At 50.6% G+C, this 20,637-nt stretch overlaps 1 protein-coding gene across 5 annotated transcripts in view; it reads right to left on the bottom strand.

The window, feature by feature from the left end:
• The window catches only part of LINGO1 (leucine rich repeat and Ig domain containing 1), a 197,349-nt gene that overhangs the window by 54,824 nt on the left and 121,888 nt on the right, over positions 1–20,637 (bottom strand). For 3 of the 5 annotated variants that reach the window (XM_012801827.1, XM_012801828.1, XM_003784538.2), the window contains 2 exons: positions 19,927–20,107; positions 6,916–7,001 (listed from right to left, as the gene is read on the bottom strand). The gene's annotated coding sequence lies outside the window, so the exon portion shown is untranslated. Of the gene's footprint in view, positions 1–6,915; positions 7,002–19,926; positions 20,108–20,637 lie in introns of those variants that run through there. The other 2 variants (XM_012801829.1, XM_012801830.1) reach the window with 2 other exon arrangements.

Below are 20,637 nucleotides of genomic sequence, written 5' to 3'. Positions count from 1 at the left end.
ACAGAGAGGAAAACTGGAGCCACTCTGGGACAAGAGTGCCCTCTGCCCTAGGTCTTGAGGCTCCTCTGCCTTAGGTCTTGAGGCTTTCCAGGCATAGCTGGGGAGGGACCAAAGTTCCCCCATCCTCTCCCCTGGAACTTAAGACCATGGCTTGTCTCACCCACTCATCTTCCCCCTTCTCTCCAGCCTATCAAACTGTAGCTCCCTGAGTGAATGACAACAGACACAGAGGGAAGGTAAGTACCAGAGAAAGGGAGAGAGTCCATCCAACCGCACTCTGGAGACCCTGAAATACTATCCCTCATTCTTTTTGCCCTAGAAAATGTCCACTTAGGCTAGGTTCAGCTCAGGTGGCATCTCCTCTGAGAAGGCCTCTAGAACCCTTCCCAGGGCCCGGAGCATTCTCTGGCATAAAAGTCCTAAGGTCATGTGGCAAGCTGGAGGCTGAATTGGGCAGAGAAGCCAGGTCTCCACACCTGATGCAGCTGGTGGCCAGCCCCCAGGTGGGCGAAGGAAGGTGGACATGAGAAGGGCAGGCTGCTCTGCCTTTGCTTCCTGCCTCAAGGCCCCCAAACTCCTAGAGTCTCAGAATCAACCCACCTGCTGGATCTGGCCTTCATTCTTTCTGGCAGACAAGTGGTACCCCTGGGCCCTCCAGCCCAGACCCTGTCTGTCGGCCTTTCAGCCTTTGCTCATACAAGCCCCTCTTCCTGAAGCCTCTCCCAGGCCAGGTCCTGGGCACTAGGCACAGTTCTCCCAGAAGTCTCATTTTATCACCACCTGTCCCTCCCATCAGCTCTCTCCCCAGCTAAGCCCCTGCAGCACCTTTGGGAGAGTATACAGGTGAGTAAGAGGAGATAGCTGGAAGCCCCTGGTGGCAGGGTTACCCAGGACCTGGGCCAGCCTCCATCCAGCTAGAAGCAGGCCTGGTGTCTCAGGGTCTGACTGCCAGCCACCAGGTGCAAGGTCAGGGTTGGCAGACAGGGAAGGGGAGAGGAGAGGAGGGAGAAGAATGGAAAGGCAGAAGTGAGGGGGAAGAAAAGGGAAGGGATAGAGGGCAGCGCCTGTGGCTCAAAGGAGTAGGGCACCGGCCTCATATGCTGGAGGTGGAGGGTTCAAACCCAGCCCGGGCCAAAAACTGCAAAAAAAAAGAAAAGAAAAGAAAAGGGAAGGGATAGAGAAGGGGATTTAGGGGGCAGAAAGGAAGGGAGAAGGAAGAGGGTAGAGAGAGAGGCTGCTCTTAGTGCCAGGGTCCTGGGAGAGCTAAGCCAGAGTCACAGGGACACAACAGTAGGGCAGCTGTTAGACAAACGAAGACCCCCAGAAATATAGATCAGTCCCTCTAGGCCAAGCAAGGGGGAAAGGAACGCCAGCTTTAGACAAGCAATCTCATCTCCTGTCCCCTTGTCCCACACCCCAGAGGGGCAGGAAGTGGCAGTGGGTGGGAAGACAGTGCCCACATGGTACTCATCTAGGCCAAAGGAGCTCAGTTCCCCCCACCCCCACCCCGGTTAATCTCCAGGGTCAGACTTTCCTGACCTTAGTTATAGACCAAACTCTGACCCTGGGCACAAAGTAAGCCTCAACCCTGGCAGGACAAACTGGCCCTCAGGGGACCAGAGGAGGCTCCAGATGGCTCATCATCTCCTCCCACTCCCCAGGACTGGGTGACAGATCTGGATTATGGGTGTCAGAGACAGGTCCTGGCTCTGAGTGACTGCTGGCAGCTGGGCCTGAAGTGGTTCATGGGTAGCTGATTTCCTGACCTTCCTGAGACCAAGTAGTTGACATCCTCCTTGACAGCCAGGACATAGCAGGCATCTAATAGTTGCCAGCTCCCTCCCTGACCCCCAGCCCCAAGTTTCCTCAGAGATGCTGCCACTCGCCCAAGCCCCATCCCAGAGCTCCTCTGCCCAGCTCTCACCTCCCCCCTCCACACCAGCCAGCTCCACCTCTTTGGGGTAGCGGGAGGAATCTGTGAATGCCCAGTACCTGCCCCCCCTTCCCCTCTTTCCTGGCCTTTCCAGCCCAGATACACATCACATGGCCCCCATTCAGTGTCCTCAGCTGGCTGTCAGCTAATCCCTGCAGAGGTGTTAACTGATAATTAAGATGTTAGTTGTAAACTTAACGTGTGATTCCCTGCCAGCAGTATTTTGGTTTTAACAGGTTGCATCTGGAAATGGGAAACCTTCAAGACCCAGTCAAATGGCAGGGAAGGATGTAGAATGGAGTGGGGGAGTATTTTGTGCCTGGAGCCTCCTGAGTCTGTCCCCACAGGAGCCCAGGGCACTGCCTCAGCAGCACCATAGCCTATGAGGCGATGACACTGGACACAAGAGGAACACAAGTCTCTCTGAGACTCAGTTTCCTCATCTGCCATTGGGAAGATAGATACCAATCTCCCAGAATTGTCATACAAACTGACCCAGCTGCTAGGTAAGGCCCAGGAGGATCCAGAGCTCTGGGAGAGAGCTCCAGTCCCCAACTGCCGTCTGCCTCTTCCCTCATTGAGGGTAACCATGTCAGCTTCCACCCCTCCTGCCTCCTCACATCACCCCCGATCAATCACCAAGTCTGTTCTCTCACCTAAATCTCTCCCCAGGCAAAAATCAATGGAATTGAATAGCAAGGCCTGGACAAACATGAGACTATGGGGACATTTAGCAGATGACAGGAATGGCGCTTCAGATCTTCAGAGTGGTAGGGAAGGAACACATAATAAACAGCATCCAAACAACCAGCCAGTCATTTGGAAAAAACCCACTTACATCCCTACCTCGAACCACACACATACATGCATCCGGATGAACTAGAGGGTTAAACAATTTTAAATACCATAAACAATTAGAAGACAAAATAAGACAATATTTTTAAAACTTTGCAGTGAACAAGTCTAGAAACTTTAAAGGAAAAGAATAACAGACTTGACCAAAGGACAATTTTAAACTTTTCAGGGGTTAAAAGGAACCCCATATATTTAAATGCAATGAAATAAAAAACTTGTGAAAAAGGATTTGGAACACATGGCAGAAAAAGAGTTAAATCACTTAAACTCTTGTAAATCAATTTCTTCTTGAAAGTCAGTAAGATGCATTTCACTGCCCCCATCACTGAAACCAAGGTCACCTGTGACCTCCCCACACTGAGGCAGTGATCAGTTCACAGAGTGGATTCTACTCCCCTTCTCAGGCCCCTTTGACACATGCTTGAAACATGTCTTGCCCTTGGCTTCCAGGACATCAGACCTGCTGTTTCTTCTCCACCTCACTGCGTGCTCCTTCTCCATCACCTTTCAGTTCCTCTTCAGCTCCCTGACCTCTAACTGATGGAGGTCCTAGGGCTTGGTCATTGGTCCTTCCCTTATCTATCTATATTCACTCCTTCGGTGCTCTCATGCAATCTCATGGCTTTGAATGTGCTATCTTTAGGCTGATGGCCTCAAATTTGTATCTCCAGCCCAGAACTGTCCCCCAGAGTCGAGTCTTATATGCCCACTTGTCACCTCCTCCATAGACCTCGCTGTCTACTGGCATCTCACAACTTAGGTGTCTACCTCCAGGTTGGCTCACGGGTGTGCAGACTGGGCCCCAGGTATAGGGAGGCCAAGACAGGTAGATTGCCTAAGCTCAAGAGTTTGAGATTAGCCTGAGCAATAGCAAGATCCTGTCTCTACTAAAGGGTGGATGGAGAGATAGATAGCATGTTTTTTCTACTAAAAATAGAGAAACTAGCTGGGTGCATATGTGAGCATCTGTAATCTCACCGACTCAGGAGGCTCAGGCAAGAGGACTGTTCAAGCCTAAGAGTTTGAGGTTGTTGTGAGCTATGATGATGCCACAGCACTCCACCTGGGATGACAGAGTAAGACTCTGTCTCCCCTACCAAAAAAAAAAAAGAAGAAGAAGAAGAAATTCTTTATTCCTTTTTAAACAAAAAGCCACCCCATTTTCATTGTGCTCTGGGCCCCACTCATTATCTATCTGATCTTAGCAACAGCTAAGCCCCTCCTCTCCCCACACCAAGCCCACTCTTCCCCACCCTCCCCATGTCTGTCAGTGGACCCTGCCCTTCTAGCTCCTTCTGAGTCACCCACAGCTCCCTTCTCTTCCTCACACACACTGTCTTGTCTTATCAGCAAATCCTACTGGCTCTACTCTGAATGTGTATTTGGAATCCATCCACTTCTCCACATCTCCAATACCCCCTGGTCCAAGCTCCACCACCTCCTCCCTAGATCATTGCAACAAGTACCCTGCTGACTGATCTCTGTGCTTCATGCTGCCAGAGGGAGCTGGTTAAAATGCAATTCAGATCATGCCATGCCACTCTTTAGAACCTTCCATGGCTCCCTACCTTACCCTGGATAAAAGCCAAAGGTCTCCAGGTGGCCCACAAGCCCTGTGTGATCGGTTCCTGCTCCCTCTCTGGCCACATTTCCTGCTCTCTCTCCCTTGCTCCCTGTTCTAGCCACACCAGTCTTCTCAGTGGGTGCCAACAGGCCAGATCTGCTCCTCCTGACTCAGAGTCTTCGCACGCACTGGAACACTCTTCCCCAGACATCCACTTCCTGCAGGCCTTCACTTAAATGCCACCTCTCAATGAGGCCTTCCTCATGACCATATCCAAGCTGCCGGACACTTCCCATCCCCCTCCTCTGCTTTACTTTTTTCTCCTTAGCACGTAACACCCGCTCATGCACTGTATCTCATGCATGTACCTGTTTTCCGTGGCTGACTCTCCTCCAGGAGAGCATAGGTTCCACGGAGCAGGTGTTTTCTGTGTCAGTTTTGTTCACTGTTAGGTCCCTGACCAAAACAGTGCCCAACATATGGTAGGGACTGAATAAATGCTTACTGGATGAACAGAAACACGCAAGGAAAAATGAGCAAGGGCCCTGAGAGGAACTGGAGATTCCAAATGCAAGAACAGAAATGGACAAAAGGCATACACAAACAACCTCATTAGCAGTCAAAGAAATGTAAAGTGAAAACTCCTTTTTTCCTATCAGATTGGCAGGGATTTCAGTGATTGATAATGCCGGTGTTTGGCAAGAATGAAGGATGGGCCTCTTATGCATAGTCGAAGGCACAGGCTTCCGGAAGGATCAACATAGACACGTGTGTGCCCTCTGACCCAGGCAGTCCAATTCCGGAAACATTCCCGAAAGACTCATAACACAAGTGCACGCAGATGCACAAACCCAGAGGTTCCCTGAGTGAGGTTTATAAATAGCCGAATGCCAGAAACAATCTAAATGACCACCAACGGGATTAATAATTAATAAACAATTACAGACTATCCATGCAATGGATGTGAAAGGAGAGGAAAGAACTCTAAGGAAGAACCTGGGCCATTAAACGGAAAGGCAAGGATAGAGAGGTGTAACTAGGACACCAGTGTTTGTCCTTTTAAAATATGTTGAAAAGTGTGGAGAAAAAAGTCTAGAAGGATATATGTATACTAAACTGGTGAGTAATGTAACTTTTGATTGGAAAAGATTATGGGAAGGACTTTAATTGCATGCTTTAAATACCAAAGGGTGGCTGGAGAGATAGATAGCATACAGAGAATGCATTACCTTAATAATCAGAAAAATCATTCTGCTTAAGAAGAAAACATGTCTTTGGGCTCCCCAATATTAAACGATGCAGAAATAGGCCACCCCAAGCCCTCCAATATCCTGCCCTGCCATGTCTGCTACCTCTACCTCCACCTGGCACCCCCACATGCTCTGGATTCCAAGCTCATGAAGCAGTTTTCCATTCCTGGCTCCTTCCACAGCTCCACGCCTGTCTCACAGCTCTGTTCACAGGCACAGAGGCCCAGCTCATCTGCCCCGTGATCTCGGCCCGGACCCTGTTGCCAGAGGGCCAGGCAAGAATAAACAGCACTCCAAAGGCCAGGACTGCTGTCCCCCAACCCCGGGTGAAAATCTCCAAGTCTCTGGCCCAGGGTCGGCCTGCAGGGTCTAGGGGATCAGGAAAAGCCCATCGATTGTGCCCTGAGCAGGCCTCTGGCTCCAAGACACCCACTACGGGCTCTTCAGCTGATCTGAGGAGGCCAGAGTAGGTCCGACAGGGAGGACTTGCCAGAAAAGGAGTAGGATTTGGGGCTTAGGCCACCCCCTCCAGGGCCAACAGATTTGGCAAATAAAATTATATGTGCCATTTGAGACATAAAGACTATTTGTTTGATTGAAGTTGAAATTTAACTGGACATCTGTATTTTTCCTGGCAATTCTGGCCCCTACTCCATCCCAGCTATTGTAGACCTGGCACCAGGCAGAAAGCCTTCACCTGGGAGGCCCAGGAACAGCAGAAAAATGCCTCTTCTGACCCACCACCAAGGGGACCTAGAGTCAAGTTAGGCTCAGTCCTGGTGCTGAGCAGAGCACCCGTGGCCTGGGGTAGTCCTGCAGAAAGCTGGGAACGTTCAGAGTAAGCACCAGCAGGCACCGTGACAGCAGAGGGGGCTGAATAGAGGATGCAGAACCTCCTGCAGCCAGAGCACTGGGTGGGTGTGCAGCACAAAATAGGTCCTGAGTGGTGCAGACAGTGGGCTCAGAGTGGCCTGACCCAGGGCTCCAGGGTGCCCTGGGGTTGTAGCCTGGTGAGGAGAGGAGGGATGGCTGGGGTGGACTGCCTCTGTTCCCAGAGGTCAGGAACTTTTTTTTTTTGGCCAGGGTGGGGTTTGAACCCACCACCTCTGGTATATGGGGATGGCACCCTACTCCTTTGAGCCACAGGCGCCACCCGAGGTCAGGGACTTTTCCACTGGAGACCCCACGTTGTGTCCCCTACCAATAGCCCAGTAGGAGTTGAAATGCTGAGGGCCAGCTTGGGTCAAGGGACCTGGTCCTCACATCTGAAGTAGAGGCATGAGGCAGGGTGATTCCACCTTGCTCTCCCCTACCTGGGTCAGATGGTGCGAGGAGGCAAACAGACTGGCCTCTGGGGGTCCGGGGAGCTGCAGCCTGTCCGTCGCAATCCCAGCATGCACTGTGGGGGGAAAGCAGGAAGGTTAGCGTGGGCCAAGTGGGGGCTTCCTGCTACCGTGGGGTGGGCCCACCTCAGCATGAGGTCCCCAAGGCAAATGTCCATTACTCAGCCTGCAGGACTCAGTACTGCCCCCACTCCATAGCACGGCCTCTCTGCCCCTTCGCCAGTACCACCCAGTGGCCAGCCCCTGACAGATCCCAGTCCCCAGAGCATGAACCCCCTGACCTGGCCTTCAAGGCCCTGTCCAGTCCCCTGCCTTCTCACTGTCGCTCAGTGTCCACCATAGGTCAGCTCTACTTCGGCAAGTTTTACTCACAGTCACAAATACACAGGAAGCCAACCCTGCCCCACTCTCTCTATGGTTCTCAGAACTGCCCTTCAGGTCTGTGCCTGGACGCATGGAAGTGTCACTCACATGTCCTCAGCACCAGTACCCCTTATCCCAGGATGTCTGGTTTTGGCCCCACCACTCTTGTAACACCCTCTGTGAGGTCTCCAAGGACCCCATCTGCCCCCCAGTTCTCCCATTTCAGCCTGTGGCTGACCCCCACCATGAGAGCACTCTCTCCTGGTGACCCCCAATGCTTCCTCTTTCTTTATCCAATCCCCATCACTCCTCCCAGACATGGCCACAGCTGCTGTCCCCTTCCTCTCTCCTCACTCCTGGACCATCCTGACGATACTCACGCCTCAGGCACACTCAGAGGGTGAAGCCCCTTAACCATAACCACAGTGCACTGCCCACCCTGGCTTTGACCCAACCATCCACTCGCCTCCTCTCCTGGCAACACAACCACCTGCATCCTTTTCTTCAACCAGGTCTCAGCTCAAGGTACCTCCTCAGAAAGCCTTCTCCAACCCTTGTGTGAGCAGCCCCTCTTATCTCACACTGCCTTGATCAGCTGATATTCCCTGTTTCAACAGTCCCACATTGGACTGGAGCTTCCTTCCAGTCAGATTTCCTGAGGTATGATTAACCTACAGTAAGATGTACCCTTAGGGCACAGTCTATGAATTTTGACAACTATGTACAGCTGTGTAACCACTAGCACCATCAGAGTATAGAATGATTCTATCACCACTCCCCACAACCCCTGTGTGCTGCCCGCCCCACCATGTGTGTGGTCCACCCCCAGTCCCTAGCAACCACAGATTAGTCTTCTGTCCCTGTAGTTTTGTCTTTTCCGGAGTGTCATACAAATGGAGTCGTCTCAATGTAGCCTTCTGAGTCTGGGTTTTTTCCGGTCCTAGCATAATGCATTTGAGATTTATCTGTGTTGTCTCTTATATCAGAATTTCATTCTTTTTTTATTGCTAAATACTATTTCATTATTTATCCATTCAGCAGGTAAAGGACATTTGGGTTGTTTCCAGTTTGGGGAGATTATGAATAAAGCCACTATAAATATTCACATACAAGTTCTTGCATGAATGTAAGTTTTTATTTCTCTTGGGTAAGTATCTAGCAGTAGGATTGCCGAGTTGTATGGTAGGCATATTTTTAACTTTGTAAGAAACTGCCAAGCTGTTTTCCAAAATGGCTGTACCACTTTGCATTCCTGCCAACAACCTATGAGAGTTCCAGTTGCTCTGTATCCTTGCCAACACTTGGTATTGTCAATTTTTTAAAGTCAATGTAATGATATATAGTGGTATCTCACTGTGATTTTAATTTGCATTTCCCTAATGACTAATGGTGATGAGCATCTTTCCATGTGCCTGATTTTTTCAGTGCCATTGCTATTTGAAATTATCATCTTAATTTAAATATTTACATGCTTATTTTCCATTATATGTAATAGCAGAGACCTTGACAGTCTTCAAATATCTAGAATATTCTTTTTTTTGTTTTTGAGACAGTCTCAGTTTGTCACCCTTAGTAAAGTGCTATCACATCATAGCTCACAGCAACCTCAAAGTTTTTGCGCTCAAGCGATCCTCTTGCCTCAGCCTCTCGAGTAGTTCGGACTATAGGCGCCAGCCACAACACCCCGCTATTTTTAGAGATGAGGTCTTGCTCTTGCTCAGACTGGTCTGGAACTCCTGAGCTCAGGCAATCCACCCGCCTCAGCCTCCCAGAGTGCTAGGATTACAGGCATGAGCCACTGCACCTGGCCCCTAGAATAATATCTGGTACTGAATAATAATGATGATAATGATGGTAGTGGAGGTGGTGGTAGCTAACATTTATTGAGCCCTTATCATTTGCCCAGCACTGTTCTGAGCACTTTGCAAATATTAACTCATTTAATCCTCACAAGCACTCTAAGAGATACAGATACCATCAATACTCCACCTTACAGAGGAGAAAGTCAACACAGAGAGAAGTAACTAGCCCAGGGTCACACAGCGAAGAAGGGGATGAGCCAAGCCCTGATCCCAGGTGTTTTGGAGTCAGAATCTGTAGCTGTAATAAGGACATGACATGGCCCACAGCAGCCACTTGATAAACCCCAGGTGGAGAGAATGACCAGGAAGTCATGGCCTTGGCTCTTCCAAAACTCTTGCTCTGAGAGTGGTCCTGCAATAACCTTTAGGCCAGAGAATTCTACTGCTTGCTGAATGTCAGCACATTTCCCTGGCATTTTCCTCAACCCCTTTACAGTTAGTTGGGCCATATGAGAAGTTCTAGCCAATGGGCTGTGAACAAAAGTGATGCGTGTCACTGCTGGGTCAAAGCATTTAAGGGCCAGTGTGTGATTCTACCATTTTCTAGAAGAGGTATCTATATAAGACGGAGCATCTAGGCTCAGCGCCTGAGGCTCAAGCAGCTAAGGTGCCAGCCACATACACCTAAGGTGGCAGGTTTGAATCCAGCCTGGGCCTGCCAAACAACAATGATGGCTGCAACCAAAAAATAGCCGGGTGTTGTGGTGGGCGCCTGTGGTCCCAGCTACTTGGGAGGCAGAGGCAGGAGACTCACTTAAGCCCAGGAGTTGGAGGTTGCTGTGAGCTGTGATGCCACAGCACTCTATCCAGGGGGACAGCTTGAGGCTCTGTCTCAAAAAAACAAACAAACAACAACAACAAAAAAGACAGAGCATCTGGCAGCCTGAATCCCTGAGTGACTGTGTGGACCAGAGCTCTCCCACCCCCTGCTTCCCTCACTGGGTATGTAACGTGATTTCATGTGGTAAAGGAGGAAAGAAGAAGGGAGCCTTTGTTGCATTAAATCACTGAGGGCTCAGAGAGTATTGTTAGTGTAGCCCATCTGCCTGCCCTACTGGTCCCCTGGGGGCACTGTAACCTTACTTTATTTGGCTAGAGATAAGTTTGGGTGACTCTCTTGGTGAGAGAATTAGCCCCATTTGTGAGCCTCTGAATAAGATTTCAGTGCGGGGTAGAATAATCTCAGTCTCCAAGCTGGAGAGTCCCCTCTCCACAAGGAAAAGGGGATGCTTCCTATTAGAAGCAATCCCCACATGGAGAAAGGAGATGTGAGATAAGGCAGGTGGCATGATAGCTGAGGCCTTGGCCTACACTCAAGGCCCTGAACTTGAATTTACAGCAAAGGCTATGGCATCTCCAGAGCTTTTCCCTTGACTAGCTCTCAGAAAGCCTCTGCATCCCCCAACTCATCTGGCCTGGATAGACAACTCAGGGGAAAAGGAAAACTCCTACAAGGCCTTGGAGCTGCAAGCTTAATTGTAGGTTAATATTCTGAGCTTATAGGCATTGTACTTTGGCAATTATCACTTCAAAATGTTGTGTGCTCCTGTGGGGCGACATAGGAGATGGGGCGAAGAGGCAGCCCCTCCAGACAGCACAGGAGGCAGGCGATAGCAGGCGACCATGAGAGAGCCCTTTTTGTTTACAAATGCTCCTGTGACTTCTCACTTTTCCTAGGAAGTAAGACTTGGATATATACCCTCCTCTCAAAGCTGGTACAATCCAGCTGCTTTGAGGCCATTAGAAAGGATCTTGGGCTTTCGGGCAAACTCAGTAAGTTTTTTGCATGTGCGTGCTTGATACTGAGGTCAACACTTTTCGCATCCAAAGGCCTGATTTTGAACTTTGGCCAGGGGAGCTGACCACTGTGGCACGTTGCTCAGCAATGTGTGTGTGCTGGTGGTGGGTGGGGAGCTTGGGCTGGAGGAGGGGTGGGGATTATTTAAAGTGAAGAAACCCCCCAGACAAAGGCGGGCTCAGTGCAACCTGGGGCCCTGGGGACCTTGGCTTCCAGCAGAACAGCTGAGCTGACCCTCTCACACGCTCTGGGGCTTGAAGGGTTGCAACCGAAGGGTTGCTGTGCCCCCCCGGGAGGACTGAACTAAGTTCCACCACCATGAGAGAAACCACACAGGGAAACAGGCAGGAACTGCTCCTTTCTTTACCATGATGATTTATTTATTTGGGAATTTATTTTGATGATGAGAAATCTATAGTGATAAGTTTGGTGATTTCTGTGGGTTTCGGTTTTGTTTTGTTTGTAAATATCTTCTGCAATTTTCTGTGAGGCTTTGTGGGGGGGAGAGTAAAGGAAATGTTTGCAATTGGATGCAGGCCTGAGGTTTTAACCCAGTTGGGACACCTTGCATCCATGGTTATGGCTACAGGATTTGCTTAGATATGCTTGAAATAAGGGCTAGGTCAGGGATCCAGGGACGGCTCGTGGCTGGAGCAGAGTCAGCTGGGCTAGGGCCAGCTCAGACCCTCAGCTCTGAGGCACACCTCAGCGTCCTCCCTCGGGGAGGAAGGGGTTTACAGTCTGACTCACAGAAGCCTGGGTAACGTTGGGATGCATGTGCAGGCTTATGGAAAATGCCTGACTAGAACCGCTTTGGGGGAGGAGTCCCTGAGTACAACATGAATCGTTTTCCCTTGAATGGTTTTTGCTGATTGATTAGGTTTTAATTCACTGCCTGGCGAGGGTTTGGGGGCTGGAAACAGAGGACAAAGGTTCAGAGGCAAATGGTGCAAGAAGTCCCTATGGGGAAATTGAGGGAATGAAGGGACAGGTGGAGGGAGAACGCAGGGGTAGGAGGAAGGCATGCAGTGTGGACCCCAAGGTGAGGAGTGTCACTTTCATAATCATTATTGTCATCACAGATAGCACCCGAGGAGCCCTCTTAGGTGAAGCACCTTCCATGTGTAAACTTCCCACAGACACCGCTGAGCCTTGTTCTAGGAGGGGAAGGTGATGTGCACAGAGGTGAAATAACTTGTGAGGAATGGGGCTGTGTGTCAACCCAAGACAGCCTGGCTCCAGCACTGGTCCCTAAGAGTCCCTGATGAAACCGGGATGGTTGTGTTAGAAATGAACAGAAGCTTCCCAATGCCACTGGCAGGAATTCTGTCTGTGGGTGGGCAGATCTAAGTCGGCAAAAAATTCCTCTTTCTGCCACTTACTAGCTCTGTGACCTTCAGCAAGTTGCTTCACCTCTCTGGGTCTGGTTCATAGGGGAGCAGAGGTTAAAGAGTGAGCGTGTGTGTACAGCGTCTCACACAGGACTTGACAGGGAATAGATATTCCACAAAAAGCAGATACCCTCCCGCTGGACCCCTGGTACAGATGCAGTCTCCACATGTGTGCACGTGTGTGCTCATATGTACATGTGTCCCTACCAAGGTGAGCCCTTGTGCACCTGCGTGCATTTCCTTTCCTGGTCCTATCCCCAACTCAGTGTGGTGGTGGCATCAGCAGTCCCCCAGACCAAATACCCAAGCATCACTCTGGGTATCGTCCCTCCTTCCCTCTCTCATCCTCATGTCCTGTCACCATAGTCAGCTAATTCCTGAGTATTTCTCACCCACACACAGGCACAAGGGTCTCGGCTGCTCTCTTGTGGGCATCCTCCCCGACTCCCTGCATATGGTGGCAATCACAAATATGACCTCATCTCACTCCACTTAAAACCCTTACAGGAAGCCTCTCCAGGCCAGACGTGAAACTCAGAAGCCCTAAGGAACAGTCTGACGGACTTGACTAAATAAAGATCTAAAGCTTCTATATGGCCAAAGATACCGCAAACAAAGCTAAAAAGACAAACAGCAGACGAGGGAAAATATTTCCAACAGACGAAAGTTTAAAAAATTTCTAATATACTAAAAGCTCTTTTATATCAATAAGAGAAAGACAAAAAGAAAAGAAAAATGGGCAAAGGATATGAACAGTCAATTCACAAAGGAAGAAATATGCATGGCCAATAACTGCAGGAAAAGATTCTCATTCTCACTGGGGAGAGGGAGAGTCAACGTTGAAACTACAGCTAGATATTTTTCCAGATTGGCAAAAATTAAAAAGACTGATAATGTTCAGTGTGGAGGGTGCTGTGGAGCAACAGGCACCCCTAGATACTGAAGCCGGGGGCGCATAAACCAGTCCATCTTTGGGAAGAGCAATGTGGCGGCATTTTTCAAAATTGAATAAGCGGAGCCTTCGGCCCGGCCACTCCACATCTAGAAATCTTCCCCACAGAGAGGCTTACGTGTGTCAGTAAGATATATATACAAGGATGTTCACCGAAGCATTATTTGCAAGAGTGAAAAATGGAAGACAACCTAAATATCTGTCAACCTGGGACAAGTGACATAAATTACGCTTTGTCCAAACAATGGAATATTAGGCAACGATTAAAAAGAACACAGTGGATCTGCGTGCCGTGACGTTGACAGATGCCCACAATACACTGGGAAGTGAAAAATGGGGCTGAGAGAGTAATGTGTATAATAAGATTCCATTTCCTTTTTAAAATAATATACAACAAATATGTTTGTAAAGATGCAAAAAATGTTCTGAAAAAGGCACACACCAGACGGCAGCAGTGGGGCGCTGGGAGAGGGGGCTTAAGGGTAAAGGGGGATTCGCCTCATCTGCAGGGCACATCTCTATGTTGTTTCTATTTTTTTGCTTGAGCAAATATTGCTTTAATGGTAAACAAGAAAAAATTCCTCTTTCCATGACAAAGTCTAAATGTGTCCTGGTGGGGTACCCTGGATCCCTTAGAACACAGCCTCTGGGCACCCCCAGCTTCTGTCTCCCCTGTTCTGTTCTCACCTTAAATCTAGAAACTCCCAAATGTCTCCCTCACACATCCTCCAGACTGCCTCTGGGCCTTTGTCCAGAATAGGCCCCCCTTCCTGGAATGGCCTTTCCTGCCTTCTGTGCCTCATCTTTTGAGGTGCTCACGTGTTGCCACCTTCTGGAAACGTTCCCTGAGCACTTGGTCGGACACTGCCTCCACGGGGCCATTGCTCCATAACGACGGTGAGTCAACATTGAAGAAGTACACACTGTTTGCTGGGGACCATGCTACACGCCTTACATTGTGTTGACCCATCATCCTCATAGCAACCCTCTGAAGTAAGTTTGTTATCACCCTATTTAACAGATGAAGACACTGAGGTAGAGCGGTTACATGACTTGCTCAAGGAGTGGATGCAGCCAGAGTGTCTGCCAGTGCTTAGCAGGGCTGGAAATCCCCATCCCCATCTTATACCTGCCAGGCCCTGAGCCTCACCTGTGAGCCCCCAGGTTGGGATTTGCCTTGTTCCTCCCCCTCAGAGCCTAAGCATGGTAGGGAGTGGACAGGGAAGTCTGCTGGGCTGGTAGCACCCACTCCCACACACCCAGAGCTACAGTAAGTGCCTCAGGGCTGGGCCAGTGCTGTCATGGACCCGCTAGCCCAGACTGCTGGGAAGAAGCAGAGGGCAGGGAAAGGGATAGGTCCCTAGGGAGGGGGTCCCAGGCTGGGACCTGTCCCTGTCCCCAGGGCAGCTGCCAAGACAGACCCTGGGAGGCCAGAAGCCTAAGAGGGAAACAGGCAATAAGCTATGGGACAGTGCCCAGGGAGGAGCCCTGGCTTCTGAATGGGGTGAGGGAAGACAGGGTCTCCATGAAGGAAGCAGCATCTGAGCCCAGCCTACAAAGATGAAGGGGTGTGAGCAAATGGAGTCAGGGAAGGGGAGCACAGGGATTGGAACAGCTTGAGTAAGGCCTGAAGGTGGGCTGTGGGGAAGAGTCACTGGTTTTAGCTGGAGCACAAAGCAAGGTGGGGAGTGGCAAGGGATGTGGCAGGGGAGACATCCTGGGGAGTGGCCCCCAATCCCAGCAAGAAGGGGTGTTTGTGGAGGGATGGTGAGGTGGGGGCAAGGATCTGAGTTTGTTGAAACAGCTCCACCTTTGCGGTTATCAGTATGACCATGGCCTTGGCTCCCTTACCTGTAGACTAATAACCAACTCATGAACTGCTGAGAAGATTAAATGAGAGCAGTTGACAGTGCCTGGAAACCAGGGAGGAGGTGGGCACATTGGGGGATGGGCACGATGCTGCCCGGTGGAGTCTGCCCACACTTGTGTGTGCACCTGCCCCTCCAGGGCTCTCAATCAGGGGAAAATATTCAAACAGACGCAATCCCTGTGTTTAAAGCATAAATTCAGGATTTCACACTCCTCGCAGAGCCCCCAGATCTTAGGCAGGTCCCTGCCCCTCTCAGGGCCTCAATTTCCCCCAGTGGTTAGTGGGCAGCTGACAAAGTGGCTTCTCTAGGCCTGGCTATTCAGAAAAAAGCTAGGCCATAGAAGGAGGGAATTGGGGGGATAGAAAGCCAGAGGAGTGGTTTCCAGACAGGAGGGGGGTGAGTGAAAGAAGCAAAAGACCCTCCTTTCTGGGGCTAGTCCCAAGCCCTGAGCCTGTGGCCAGAGGCCTTGGCCCAACACTGTCCCCTGCCCAGCCAAGGCCCTCCTCACTTCTCCCACTCCAAGGACACCAGCTATGACTGGAAGCTTGGCCCCCAGTCCCAGATGCCACTCTGACTGGCCTAGGCTCATCTGAGTGGTCCCCCAGCTCCCACCAGTGCCCAAGTAGGTGGGAGTGGAGGAGCCATGAGAAGAGAGCCCCCCCACTCCCACCATAAGTCCCCACCACCACCAGCAGCACCAGTGTGCAGGCCTGGAGGCAGGCAAAAGACAGAAACACACCTGGCCTGGCTACTTTAATCTGGGTGGCATCAGGCAAGTCCCCACACTTCTGTCTTCTCTTCCATGAAATAAATACAAAGGCCTTCCTTGTACGCTATCATTACCATCCCAGCGCTCACCACCACCACTCTGTCATAGGGGAGTGGCTGACCGTGAGCTGAAGGAGGTCTAGGGGGTCACGGCCAGTTCTTGGTAGAAGAATCTACCACAGACCCCTCAACCCCCCACCATCGGCGCCATCCTCATCACCTCTCCTCAGAGACCCTGTCTCCACCTCCTCACTGGCCCCTGCCTCCAGCACCTCTGCCTCCTACCTGCTGCAGGAGGAACACTCTAAATGCAGCTCCATCCCTCCCTGCCGTTCCAGGGCCTCCCCCGCCTCAGCTCTGATCACTTGTTGCTGTCATTGCCTGTTTGCTTGTCTCCTCCACCACCAGCCCGGTGTGCAGGGATCATGTCTGATTCATCCTGCCCATTCCAGAGCCTAGGGCAGAGCTTGGTACAGAAGTCCTGCCTGTTTACTCCTCCTATCCTGGTACCTAATTCTCTGCTGGCATATCCATGACAATGCTGGGCTCAGTATGGGACCAGGGTCAGGGCTCAGGGTAGGACCAGGATCCAGGTTCAGCCTGTCCATAATCAGGGCTCAGTAAGGCTGGCATCAAGTTTCAGTGTGCCACTGGGGTCAGGGCTCAGAATAGGATGAGGATCCAGGTTCAGTCTGTTCATAATCAGGACTCAGTAAGGCTGGGGTTCAGTGTGCTGCTGGGGTTAGGCTTCAGTATAGGACCAAGATCCAGGTTCAGTCTGTCCATGATCAGGGCTCAGTGTTTGGCTGAGGTCAGAGCTTAATGAAGGATGTGTTCTACCCCCAACTTGTGCAAAGTATGGGACTCTCCATTGCCTCACTCACTGCTTTGAAAATGATACATCCTGGAGCTGGGGTACCAAGAGTATGGGTCCCTACTGTGCCTACTCTCTCCCCTAGCTAGATGGTCCTGTACACCACTCTGGACAGCCATACTGAGAATCTGCCTGACCCCAGCAGAAGTGGCTCAAGGCAGGGAATTGCTTTCTTGCCTCCCAGCCTGACCTTCAGAAACACAGCAAGGACAGTCCGCCTTCTGGTGTGGATGTACTCCTAAGCCATGAGGAAGAAGCACTTTGTGGGTTATCTCATATTTCTCAATTATCCACCCCACTACCCCCACTCCATTAGCCCAGACAATCTAGGGCCAGTGGAGGTAAACCAGCTCTGGCTGAACATGAAGGTGAAGGTGCTGGCATGTGGCAATGAGATGTGTCACCCAAATGCTTCCTCCTGTCACAATGCCTGAAATCCCTCCTTTGTGTCTTGGCTTCTAAACACCCTTGCTGACCCTCTGTCTGGTTGAGTTTTCAGCTCTCTGAGGGGCAGACTGTTGCATCCACAGTCTGACCCAGACCTGCTCCCTCACAGGCCTCAGAAACAAGAACCAACTCCGAGACTGGCCTGAGTGGGCATCAAAGCCGGGCTTACCTCTGGGGACAGTAGTGCCAGGGCAGGAGGGAGCACCTGCCCCCGAGGCCACCCCCCAACCCTCATTGTCTGTGTCTGCTACTCAAGCAGAGGGTCAAGTTGGCTTGCTGGCAAGACACATGGCTCTCATTTTAATTAATTAAAGAAAAATCTAATCACTGCATTAAACTTCTCATTACTCCACTTGAATACCCGTTAAGTAAATTTAATTACCAGAGGATTGGGTTTCCCAGCCTCTTTCATTAGCTTCTGATAAGATGGGGAGGAGGAGGGAGGAGGATGGGAAGAAGAACAATGCTATTCTTGACCCACGGAGGGCAGGGCGGGCACTGTACTGGGGCCACCATGGTCAGGCTTTCATGCATCCTTAGGGACAGGCTTGGCCCTGGGCCGGTGGGAGACCCCCCCACCCAAGCTGCCCCAAGGAGAAGACACAGTATTCGGTTGCAGTCAGCGCTGAATTCTTCACTTATGGCCACTCTTGGTTATTTATACCCAACCTCCTTCCAAAAGAGTTGGAGGCTGCTAAGATAATATAAGCAGCACAAGATAAAAAATAAGAGAACAAATCAGGGCGAGGGAAATGAGAGAGAAGATGAATCCAGAGACATGGTTATGGAGCAGATGCCTGCCACAGCATCCTGAGCACGTACCACAAATGGGCAATAAACTGGCTGTGAGCTTCCTAGCAGTCAAGACGAAGAGAGCAATGTGCTATAGCACTGAGACAGCAGCCAGCAGAGTGTTCATGAAGAAATGCACTCTGGGCCCTGGGCTTCCATGTGTAAAGAGGATGGAGCTGGAAGACGGACTAAGGAAAACACTTGCTGGCTAGAGCAGTCAGCAGAGGATTCCTGGGGAAGGAGGGACCTGAACTGGGCCTTGAAAAACAAGGCAGGAGTAGAGAGCAAGGAAGGGCATAATGGGTAGGGGGAATTGCAGGGCCAGGGGTTGGGGGAGAAAAGGAACCACTGGAAGAGAAGAGGCAGGGGCAGAGGGAGAGTGAGGAGCCTGGGTATGGAAGAGGTTTCTCCAAAGGGGAGGGTTGCAGGCTATGCCATCACCAGACCTGGGCTGGGCTGGTAGCTCCTCATGCTAGAAGGTACTGGCACTGTCGGCTGGGGCAGGAGAAGCAAAAGCCAGAAGAGAGCAGAAGAGGAACCTTCAGCCAAGCTGTGGATATAGGATGCTTCTCTGCACTAAATGGGGGCCTGTCTACATGCCTCTACAACCAGTGTACTCCCCCATCCCTCAGCTGCTGGGAGTATGAGCTACTGCAGCTCCCTGCTCCCCCTTCTGCAGAGAATTGCACTCCACGAACCAGGGTAACTTGCCTGAGCAATACAGGCCCCCTATCAATAACTGATACAGGGACAAAAGCCCACCCCCCTTGTCTGGGAGGTAATTCTGTGGTATAAATTATGCCCCGGGTTTCCCTGATCCGGCCCAAGGCCCAGTGACCACAGCCTCACTGGGTTCTCACTCCTGTCTCGTTCTCTTGCTCTCTTCTCCCAAGACCTCACCCTTGATAAATTTCATGTACACAAATCCTTGTCTCAGACTCTGCTCTAGGAATTCTGACCAACAATACTCCCTTGTAGCTCCTTCCAAGTTTGAAGAAAGTAAGGATGTCCCAGCCTCCCTGGGGAGGGAAGCAAGAAGGGGAAGAGGACAAGGATTTACTGAGCACCTGCCAATGAGATTCATTACCCAGTGATGAAACTGAACCCCAGAAGACAGAGGGCTTTGCCCAAGGACACATAGCATGTCCACATCCATCTTGAACTGGCCTCAAGCTATCCAGCCTGAACACACACCATTGATAATGATTACTTGTTATTTGCCTCCCCTAGTTGGATGGGGGTCTCCCTTCTCTTGTCAGCAGAACCCCAGGCTTTCTTTGGGGAGTGAGGGTAACAGTATGAGGGTAATCCCCTCATTTCTGGTCACTTAGTTGGGAAAGGATGGGCCCATCACTGTTTCCACATCCTATGGACCCAGTTAAAGGTTCAGAATAATCCAAATCCTGCCAGTAGGGCCCCAAGATCAACTCTAGGACTTTTATTTGTTTTATCAGGAGAGCAAATTTTGTGTCTACCCCTAACTTCAGACTGAAACCTGGAAGCATGATGCCCCAGAAACTCTGCCAGACATCTTTTGACTATATCATGTCAAACGCCATTCGGAGCAGAGCCATCACCAAGTAAGAGAAATGAAGAAATGCAGATAGAAACCAGGTGCTGGTTGCACTGTTTGAACCACTGGATGGAACCCTGCCTGAAGCCCATCCTACCTTCAGACACTTTGGTTATTAGAGTTGATAATTTCATTTAAATGAGATAGACTTTTGTTTTCGTTTTTGCTACTTATAATCAAAAGGACCCCTACAGATACAATGTTCAGAAAGGCATCCTTCCTGTTTCAAGGACCAAGATGACTCAGATATCCCCAGGAGCTAGGGAGTGGGGAACAGGGATGCCACCTACCGTGACTGCTGCTGTACTCTGCTGAGTCCCAAAGTTTGAGGAATGCCTCTGGCCCAGGGTGGGGTGAGGAATAGGCCTAGGAGCTGGTCCAGGGGCCGTACAGAGTCAGAGCTTTGGAGAGGTAGGCAGGAGGCTGTGTAGCCCAGAGACTCAAGGCAGCCAGGACATGGTCACAGGATCCCTAGGGAAAAGGAGAAACAAGCATGAGCAGTAGGGATCATACGGGGGATGGAGGGGGAAATGGGCACAGAAAGTAAGGCAGATGGCGGCCACAACTTGGCAAACGTGAGACCCCTGGAAATATCTCTGACCAGTACTGTTCAATAGAACTTTCTGCATTAATGAAAATATTCTGTATCTGTGCTGTCCAGTATGGTAGTCACCAGTCAGATGTGGAAACTGAGACTGAGAAGTGATTTTTAATCTTGTTTTATTTTAATTAATCTTTTTTGTGCTTTTTTTCCCTTTTTTTCCCATCCCAATTAGGAAGGAAAATAACAAAAAGATGATCATAGCTGGGCGGTGCCTATGGCTCAGTGAGTAGAGTGCCTGCCCTATATACCGAGGGTGGCAGGTTCAAACCCAGCCCTGGCCGAACTGCAACCAAAAAATAGCCTGGCGTTGTGGCGGGCGCCTGTAGTCCCAGCTACTTGGGAGGCTGAGGCAAGAGAATAGCTTAAGCCCAGGAGTTGGAGGTTGCTGTGAGCTGTG

The sequence above is a fragment of the Otolemur garnettii genome, unplaced genomic scaffold, assembly GCF_000181295.1.
Source record: "Otolemur garnettii isolate 467f Iridium unplaced genomic scaffold, OtoGar3 scaffold00011, whole genome shotgun sequence".
In the NCBI taxonomy this organism is placed as follows: Eukaryota; Metazoa; Chordata; class Mammalia; order Primates; family Galagidae; genus Otolemur; species Otolemur garnettii.
Note: the sequence above shows the minus strand (reverse complement) of the source record. Positions and strands in the feature narration are given on the sequence as shown.